The sequence below is a fragment of the Homarus americanus genome, unplaced genomic scaffold (genome assembly GCF_018991925.1).
Source record: "Homarus americanus isolate GMGI-L3 unplaced genomic scaffold, GMGI_Hamer_2.0 scaffold46079, whole genome shotgun sequence".
In the NCBI taxonomy this organism is placed as follows: Eukaryota; Metazoa; Arthropoda; class Malacostraca; order Decapoda; family Nephropidae; genus Homarus; species Homarus americanus.
Genome location: NW_024713622.1, coordinates 2,501 through 12,905, shown reverse-complemented (window position 1 = coordinate 12,905; position 10,405 = coordinate 2,501). Strand labels below are relative to the sequence as shown.

Sequence of the window (10,405 nt, the reverse complement as noted above, 5' to 3'; positions counted from 1 at the left end):
CTGAAATTAACACAGAAACATATCAAAACTGAAAAAATAATATAGACAGGAAGAAGTAATTGAACCACCTCCTGCCTCAATATACACATTTCTACATAAAACATTACTAGAGGAATAAAGATGAGAGTGACCAACCAGCTCCACTAAGAACCTGGCATACAGTGTACCTTTAGACTAACACAACTAACACTTAACTAACACCAAAAAAAAATGTGACTACCCTCCCAGTTACACAAGGACCTGGGCGGGCTCACCAACTCCAACAATAACAAAAATAATAATAATAAGCAGCATTATATAAATAAACCAATATTAATACAAAGGTCTGACGACCCAAGGGAGCAGAACAAAGACAAAACACCAATAAGAAAGATGAAGCGATCTGGTTGAGCCCAGATTCTTTCTACTCCTACTGCATTTCAGTTTCACCAATTTTTCTTCAATTCCCACAATCTTCTTTTCACCTCTTAACTAATGACTTCGTATCGTATCAAAATTATCTAGCCTAAACTGTTTAGCCTGACGAGTTTTTAATAAATCTGGTGATATGGAACCACACACAACCCCTTAACCTGGGATAATGCAATCAAATGGATAATTGCTAACTATTCTCAGAGATAATGCAATCAAATGGTTAGTTGCTAACCGGGGGCTGCGCCCCCGGACCCCCTGTGTTAGATACTGTATTTGGTCATGATGAATTGCTTATTAGACTATAAGAAATCCTCTTCCTTCTTGTATTGGCAAGGGGAGTTTGCTTTAACTTAGGTATGCTAGCCTAAGTAAAAATAGATGCCCCTTCCTTATTGGTGTTGTCGATGGCACAGCACAGCACAGCACCGTGCCTATGACGAAATCAACTTCATTAAACTCAACTCATACTTCAAATGCACCAAGAGAACTTGCACACCCGAATGGAAGACCGTCAGAGTCAATGGAGGGCCGATTTAATAGCATACTATACAAAATGATCCGAGAATCTGCAAATACCGAGTGGGAGACGGTCGTCAAAGCGTCCGCCCTTGTATGCTGGATGGCACTATTTCACTATAGTAAGGGGTAGGGGCACCTCGGTCATATTATACAACATACCAAAGAAGTTCCACACCCGCATGGGAGACCATCAGAGTCAATCGGGGTCGATTTGATAGCATACTACAGAAACTTGCACACCCGAATGGGAGACCGTCAAAGTCAATCCGGGGTCGATTTGATAGCATACTACAGAAACTTGCACACCCGAATGGGAGACCGTCAAAGTCAATCGGGGGTCGATTTAATAGCATACTACAGAAACTTGCACACCCGAATGGGAGACCGTCAAAGTCAATCGGGGATCGATTTGATAGCATACCACAGAAACTTGCACACCCGAATGGGAGACCGTCAAAGTCAATCGGGGGTCGATTTAATAGCATACTACAGAAACTTGCACACCCGAATGGGACACCGTCAAAGTCAATCGGGGGCCGATTTGATAGCATACTACAGAAACTTGCACACCCGAATGGGAGACCGTCAAAGTCAATCGGGGATCGATTTGATAGCATACCACAGAAACTTGCACACCCGAATGGGAGACCGTCAAAGTCAATCGGGGGTCGATTTAATAGCATACTACAGAAACTTGCACACCCGAATGGGAGACCGTCAAAGTCAATCGGGGGTCGATTTGATAGCATACTACAGAAACTTGCACACCCGAATGGGAGACAGTGAAAGTCAATCGGGGGTCGATTTAATAGCATACTACAGAAACTTGCACACCCGAATGGGAGACAGTCAAAGTCAATCGGGGGTCGATTTAATAGCATACTACAGAAACTTGCACACCCGAATGGGAGACGGTCAAAGTCAATCGGGGGTCGATTTGATAGCATACTACAGAAACTTGCACACCCGAATGCGAGACCGTCAAAGTCAATCGGGGTCGATTTAATAGCATACTACAGAAACTTGCACACCCGAATGGGAGACCGTCAGTCAATCGGGGTCGATTTAATAGCACACCGAATGTCAAAGTCAATCGGGGATCGATTTGATAGCATACCACAAAACTTGCACACCCGAATGGGGTCAAAGTCAATCGGGGTCGATTTAATAGCATACTAGAAACTTGCACACCGAATGGGACACCGTCAAAGTCAATCGGGGGTCGATTTGATAACATACTACAGAAACTTGCACACCGAATGGGAGACCGTCAAAGTCAATCGGGGATCGATTTGATAGCATACTACAGAAACTTGCACACCGAATGGGGAGACCGTCAAAGTCAATCTCGACATACTACAGAAACTTGCACACCCGAATGGGAGACCGTCAAAGTCAATCGGGGTCGATTTGATAGCATACTACAGAAACTTGCACACCAATGGGAGACAGTCAAAAGTCAATCGGGGTCGATTTAATAGCATACTACAGAAACTTGCACACCGAATGGGGAGACAGTCAAAAGTCAATCGGGGTCGATTTAATAGCATACTACAGAAACTTGCACGAATGGGAGACCGTCAAAGTCAATCGGGGTCGATTTATAGCATACTACAGAAACTTGCACACCCGAATGGGAGACCGTCAAAGTCAATCGGGGTCGATTTGATAGCATACTACAGAAACTTGCACACCGATGGGAGACAGTCAAAAGTCAATCGGGGTCGATTTAATAGCATACTACAGAAACTTGCACACCGAATGGGGAGACCGTCAAAGTCAATCGTCGATTTAATCATACTACAGAAACTTGCACACGAATGGTCATCAATATTTGATAGCATACTACAGAAACTTGCACACCGAATGGGAGACAGTCAAAGTCAATCGGGGTCGATTTAATAGCATACTACAGAAACACACCCGAATGGGAGACCGTCAAAGTCAATCGTCGATCATACTATCCGTCAAAGGGGTCGATCATACTACAGAAACTTGCACATGGAGACAGTCAAAGTCAATCGGGGGTCGATTTAATAGCATACTAGAAACTTGCACCCGAATGTTCAAAAGAGTCAAAGTCAATTCGATTTGATAGCATACTACCTTGCATTGAGCATACTTTTTGGACACTATCACAAAGGATCCGACACACCGAGTGTGATGAAAGCGTCCGCCCTTGTACACTGGATGGCACTATTTCACTATAGTAAGGGGGGGCACCTCGGTCATATTATACAACATACCAGAAAGTTCCACACCCGCATGGGAGACCGTCAAAAGTGAATCGGGGTCGATTTGATAGCATACTACAGAGAACTTGCACAAATGGGGAGACCGTCAAATCAATCGGGGTCGATTTGATAGCATACTACAGCCATCATCAATCGAGCATACTACAGAAACTTGGAATGGAGACCGTCAAAGTCAATCGGGGTCGATTTGATACTACAGAAACTTGCACACCCGAATGGGAGACCGTCAAAGTCAATCGGGGTCGATTTGATAGCATACTACAAAACCACACCCGAATGGGAGACAGTCAAAGTCAATCGGGGGTCGATTTAATAGCATACTACAGAAACTTGCACACCCGAATGGGAGACCGTCAAAGTCAATCGGGGGTCGATTTGATAGCATACTACAGAAACTTGCACACCCGAATGGGAGACCGTCAAAGTCAATCGGGGGTCGATTTGATAGCATACTACAGAAACTTGCACACCCGAATGGGAGACAGTGAAAGTCAATCGGGGGTCGATTTAATAGCATACTACAGAAACTTGCACACCCGAATGGGAGACAGTGAAAGTCAATCGGGGGTCGATTTAATAGCATACTACAGAAACTTGCACACCCGAATGGGAGACCGTCAAAGTCAATCGGGGGTCGATTTAATAGCATACTACAGAAACTTGCACACCCGAATGGGAGACCGTCAAAGTCAATCGGGGGTCGATTTGATAGCATACTACAGAAACTTGCACACCCGAATGGGAGACAGTCAAAGTCAATCGGGGGTCGATTTAATAGCATACTACAGAAACTTGCACACCCGAATGGGAGACCGTCAAAGTCAATCGGGGGTCGAGCATATTTTACAAAATGATCCGAGAATCTGCACACACACCGAGTGGGAGACGGTGATGAAAACGTCCGCCCTTATATGTTCGATTGCACTATTTCACTATATTAAGGGGAGAGGGTGCCTTCGCACACATATTTGGTGTGAAATATCTTCCGCCCCCCAGCGGAGCGCTTCGGCGCCTCTGCGAAGCAAAGCGCGGCATTCAAAAACAACAACCAAAATTGCCGTCGCTTTCCCTTCCCTGCCCTGCAATGGCTGGAGCAGCAGCAGCAGAAGAGAGAGAGAAAATAGTCTCATGGGGTCAGAGGAATGGCAGTGGAGCGCGACTATGAATTTCACTAGCCAGGTCTGTCTCCCAATTGAACATTATTACTCTTCGCGCAATACGTCGCCACTCACGGTTTCCGCTGCAGCAGCAGCACCATGCGCCTATTGTAAGTCCGAACTGGTTATTCGGCTGTTCGCGAACAGTCGGGTTTCTTTTAACCCCTTGCCTAACAAACGATCAAACAACTTCCACTCTCGAGGTGCGGTACGGTGACTGTCCTATCGTCCGCCTTTGTATGCTGATTGCACTATTTCACTGGCGGCTAAGGGAGAGGTGCCTCACACACCTATTCGGTGTGGAATACTTCCGCCTCAGCTGAGCGCTCGGGCGCCTATGAAGCAAAGCGCGGCATTCAAAACAACAAACCAAAGCTGTCGCCTTCCTGCCCTGCAATGGCTGGAGCAGCAGCAAGTAGAAGAAGAGAGAGAGAAAATAGTCTCATGGGGTCAGAGGAATGCGGTGGGAGTGCGATCTATAATTTCTACTAGCCAGGTCTGTCTCCCAATTGAACATTATTACCTTCGGCGCACAATGCCACCACGGTTTCGCGACAGCAGCATCAAGGATGTTAGCGCCTATTGTAAGTCCGAATCCGGGTTATTCGGCTGTTCGCGAACAGTCGGGTTTTAACCTTGCCTAACAAACGATCAAACAACTTCCACTCGAGGTGCGGTACGGTGACTGTCCTATCGTCCGCTCTTGTATGCTGGATTGCACCATTTCACTATATTAAGGGAGAGGGAAGCCTTCACACACCTATTCGGTGTGGAATATCTCCCCAGCGAGCGCTGGCGCCATGGGCAGCTGGGCATTCAAAACAACAACCAAAGTTGTCACGTTTCCCTTCCTGCCCTGCAATGGCTGGAGCAGCAGCAGCAGCAGAAGAAGAAGAAGAGAGAGAGAGAGAAAATAGTCTCATGGGGTCAGAGGAATGGCAGTGGAGCGCGATCTATGAATTTCACTAGCCAGGTCTGTCTCCCAATTGAACATTATTACTCTCTCGGCGCGCACGTCGCCACCACGGTTTCCGCGACAGCAGCAGCATCATGATGTTGCGTCTATTGTAAGTCCGGAACCGGGTTATTCGGCTGTTCGCGAACAGTCAGGTTTTAACCTTGCCTAACAAACGATCAAACAACTTCCACTCTCGAGGTGCGGTACGGTGACTGTCCTATCGTCCGCTCTTGTATGCTGGATTGCACTATTTCACTATATTAAGGGGAGAGGGTGCCTTCACACACATATTCGATGTGAAATATCTTCCGCCCCCCAGCGGAGCGCTTCGGCGCCTCTGCGAAGCAAAACGCGGCATTCAAAAACAACAACCAAAATTGCCGTCGATTTCCTCTCCCTGCCCTGCAATGGCTGGAGCAGAAGGAGAGCGAGAGAGAGAATAGTCTCATTGGGTCAGAGGAATGGCAGTGGAGCGGGCTAATGGCGAGTAGGCTCGCGATCTATCAATTACACTAGCCAGGTCGCTCTCCCTATTGAACATTATTACTCTCTCACGTCGCCACTGCGGTTTCCGCGACAGCAGCAGCATCATCATGATGTTGCATCCACCAATTAGTCCGGAACCGGGTTATTCGGCTGTCTGCGAACAGTCCGGTTTTAACCTTACCCAACATCCACTCTCGAGGTGCGGTACGGTGAATGTCCTATCGTCCGACCTTGTATGCTGGATTGCACTATTTCACTATATTAAGGGGAGAGGGTGCCTTCACACACATATTCGGTGTGAAATATTTTCCGCCCCTCAGCGGAGCGCTTCGGCGCCTCTGCGAAGCAAAGCGCGGCATTCAAAAACAACAACCAAAATTGCCGTCGCTTCCCTGCTCTGCAATGGCTGGAGCAGAAGGAGAGAGATTTTAGTCTCATTGGATCAGAGGAATGGCAGTGGAGCGGGCTTATGGCGAGTAGGCTCGCGCTCTATCTATTACACTTGCCAGGTCTCTCTCTTCCGTTTGGACATTATTTACTCCGTCTCTCTCTCTCTCTCGGCGCACACATCGCCACCCTACTAGTTTCCGTCACAGCATATGCTGCGGCCTTTCAGTCCGGAACGGGGCTCCCCTTCGCCTTGCTGTCTGCCCAACTTAGCGGACTTGCGTTGGCTGATCACCCCAGTCTTCGCGTCTGTGCCGGCCTTCAATGCAGCGCCCAACCGTCTCTTGACCGAGATTCATTGCACTATTCCACGCGCAAACGGCTACCCTAAATGTGCATAGACAACGCTCATGGTTCAACACGACCAGGGCGCAGTCTGGGAGCCGAGTATACTAAAAAGAGAGTTTAGCAGCCAAAACTCGTCAAAGCACACGTTGGGTTACCCCATCACCTAACAACGATGATGGCGGTTCCCACCCGTGAAATACACAACCTAACCAATATTGGGCGACGATGGCGCTCATGAGCCCACGTCCCCACAAACAGTAAGAGAAAGAGAGAGAGGAGGAGATGGGCCAATGTCTTATGCCTCGCTGGGGCAAAGAGAAGAGAAGAGGAGCGGATAAGGGAGGAGATTGGCCAACGTGCGGTCCCTCGCCCAATGTCGGCTGCCTCGCTGGAGCTGGGTAAAGAGGAGAGGAGCGGATAAGGGAGGAGATTGGCACACACGGTGGCGCTGCCGGCGCCGAGGATAGCAAGAGAAGGTGCAGTTTGATCTGATCATCTGGTTTGCTATTTCTCTAAGGCCAACGTGCGGTCCCTCGCCCAATGTCGGCTGCCTCGCTGGGGCAAAGAGAAGAGGAGAGGATAAGGGAGGAGATTGGCACACACGGTGGCGCTGCCGGCGCCGAGGATAGCGAGAGAAGGTGCAGTTTGATCTGATCATCTGGTTTGCTATTTCTCTAAGGCCAACGTGCGGTCCCTCGCCCAATGTCTTCTGCCTCGCTGGGGCAAAGAGAAGAGGAGCGGATAAGGGAGGAGATTCGCCAACGTGCGGTCCCTCGCCCAATGTCGGCTGCCTCGCTGGAGCTGGGGCAAAGAGGAGCGGATAAGGGAGGAGATTGGCACACACGGTGGCGCTGCCGGCGCCGAGGATAGCAAGAGAAGGTGCAGTTAGATCTGATCATCTGGTTTGCTATTTCTCTAAGGCCAACGTGCGGTCCCTCGCCCAATGTCTTCTGCCTCTCTCTCAATCTCACTATTTTGGCCGCCGTGATAGGCGCCACCAACAGCAGCAGCTACCTGGTTGATCCTGCCAGTAGTCATATGCTTGTCTCAAAGATTAAGCCATGCATGTGTAAGTACAAGCCGATTTAAGGCGAAACCGCGAATGGCTCATTAAATCAGCTATGTTCATTGGATCTGTAAACCCACTTACTTGGATAACTGTGGCAATTCTAGAGCTAATACATGCAATTGGTCTCTGACCGCAAGGGAAGAGCGCTTTTATTAGTTCAAAACTGGTCGGGCCCCGGTCCGTAACCCACCTGTGGTGAATCTGAATAACTTCGGGCTGAGCGCACGGTCTCCGCACCGGCGCCGCTTCTTTCAAGTGTCTGCCTTATCAGCTTTCGATTGTAGGTTATGCGCCTACAATGGCTATAACAGGTAACGGGGAATCAGGGTTCGATTCCGGAGAGGGAGCCTGAGAAACGGCTACCACATCTAAGGAAGGCAGCAGGCACGCAAATTACCCACTCCCGGCACGGGGAGGTAGTGACGAAAAATAACGATGTGAGTCTCATCCGAGGGCCTCGCAATCGGAATGAAATGCACTAAATCCTTTTAACGAAGTATCCATTGGAGGGCAAGTCTGGTGCCAGCAGCCGCGGTAATTCCAACTCCAATAGCGTATATTAAAGTTGTTGCGGTTAAAAAGCTCGTAGTTGGATCTCCAGTTCCGAATGACGGTGCACCGCCCGGTGTTTACTGTGCGCTCCGAACAGCCGCCCGCCGGCGCTCGCACGGGATGCTCTTTGTCCGAGTGTCCCGAGTGGCCGGAGAGTTTACTGAAAAAATTAGAGTGCTCAGAGCAGGCTATTTGAATGGCCCGAATGGTGATGCATGGAATAATGGAATAGGACCTCGGTTCTTTTGTTGGTTTCAGGACCAGAGGTAATGACTAATCAGGAACAGGCAGGGGCATTCGTATTGCGACGCTAGAGGTGAAATTCTTGGACCGTCGCAAGACCGAACTACTGCAACATTTGCCAGGATGTTTTCATTAATCAAGAACGAAAGTTAGAGGTTCGAAGGCGATCGAATGCCGCCCTAGTTCTAACCATAAACGATGCCAACTAGCGATCCGCCGGCGTTATTCCCATGACCCGGCGGGCAGCTTCCGGGAAACCAAAGTCTTTGGGTTCCGGGGGAAGTATGGTTGCAAAGCTGAAACTTAAAGGAATTGACGGAAGGCACCACCAGGAGTGGAGCCTGCGGCTTAATTTGACTCAACACGGGAAACCTCACCAGGCCCAGACACCGGAAGGATTGACAGATTGAGAGCTCTTTCTCGATTCGGTGGGTGGTGGTGCATGGCCGTTCTTAGTTGGTGGAGCAATTTGTCTGGTTAATTCCGATAACGAACGAGACTCTGGCCTACTAAGTAGTCGACGGATCTCCAGAAAATGGTGTCCAGTTCGCAACTTCTTCTTAGAGGGATAAGCGGCAATTCTAGCCGCACGAGATTGAGCAATAACCTGGTCTGTGATGCCCTTAGATGTTCTGGGCCGCACGCGCGCTACACTGAAGGGATCAACGAGTTTTCCCCCTCCGAGAGGAGCGGGTAACCCGTTCAAAGCCTTTCTTGATAGGGATTGGGGCTTGCAATTGTTTCCCATGAACGAGGAATTCCCAGTAAGTGCAAGTCATCAGCTTGCGCTGACTACGTCCCTGGCCTTTGTACACACCGCCCGTCGCTACTACCGATTGAATGATTTAGTGAGGCCTTCGGACTGGCGCTCTTGGATTGTCGGCCCCGTTGCCCGCGAGGGTTTTCTGGGGTCGTCGCCTCGAGCTGACGGAAAGATGTCCAAACTTGATCATTTAGAGGAAGTAAAAGTCGTAACAAGGTTTCCGTAGGTGAACCTGCGGAAGGATCATTAACAGAGAGAAAGAGAACGGGGCGCTCTTAAAACTACTACTACTCACCTGATTTGGGCGGTCTCGGGCTCTGCTCTGGCAACTCCAGCAGCGAAAGAGGACAATCCCGGCCCCCGCACCAAAAGTAGGTACCACCACGCTGTAGGTGGACCACACTCGGGCGAGAGCGCGAAGACCGGAGGAGGAGGACGGACGGGGCTTTGGACGGCTGCCCGTCCGTTCCTTACTACCGGCGAATAAGCCTCTTGACCCAAAAGAGTGAAATTCAAGTGTCAAAAAACAACAACAAGCCGTCCGGCCAAACCCAAACCACAAACTTGGGCTATGTCTGTCAAACCCTTTCATTGAGACTCGACCTGTGATGGTTAGTCGCAAAAAGACCAAATGGCAAATACACAACTCTTAACGGGGGATCCACTCGGCTCGTGGGTCGACTGAAGACCGCAGCAAACTGCGTGTCGGTATGAATCACCAGAATACCAGATACATCGACAAGTTGAACGCATATTGCGGCGGCAGCAGCTATGAGCTTGTCGCCGCCACTCCTCTACGGTCGGAAATATACATCCATCGGTTGCTGCGAGTTCGGTGCCTGCTGACTGTCTCCCCGACACGAGGTAACCCGAACCGAGCTTCCGCCTTGGGGTTTAATCGCCCGCGCCTTGCGCAGGCGTGCCCTTAAAGCAACAAGCCTATCACTACTTAAGTCCATGGACTTGGCGCACCCATTCAACCGCGCAAAGCGACGGTTGTGCCCTCGCAAATAACTGGGCTGACGCTCTTTTTGCCTGCTGTCCACAGAGACACGAATGGCCGTCGGCCGCTCATGGCTGATGCTGCACATGTTCTAAGAGGCACTCCATCCCACGAAGAGGAAACGAAACCGGGTCGGATATCTTTTAAGTAAGCCCCGCCGGAATTTCATCTATCACCTCGAAAAGAGTGCTTGGCATGCATTGCAGTGGAACCTAAATTGATGAGTGCGCCTGGGCCCGCAGTCTACCATG

At 49.6% G+C, this 10,405-nt stretch overlaps 1 pseudogene; it reads left to right on the top strand.

Moving 5' to 3' along the window:
* The first annotated feature begins 7,535 nt into the window (after positions 1–7,535).
* Positions 7,536–9,400, top strand: LOC121872314 (annotated as a pseudogene).
* The last annotated feature ends 1,005 nt before the right edge of the window (positions 9,401–10,405 follow it).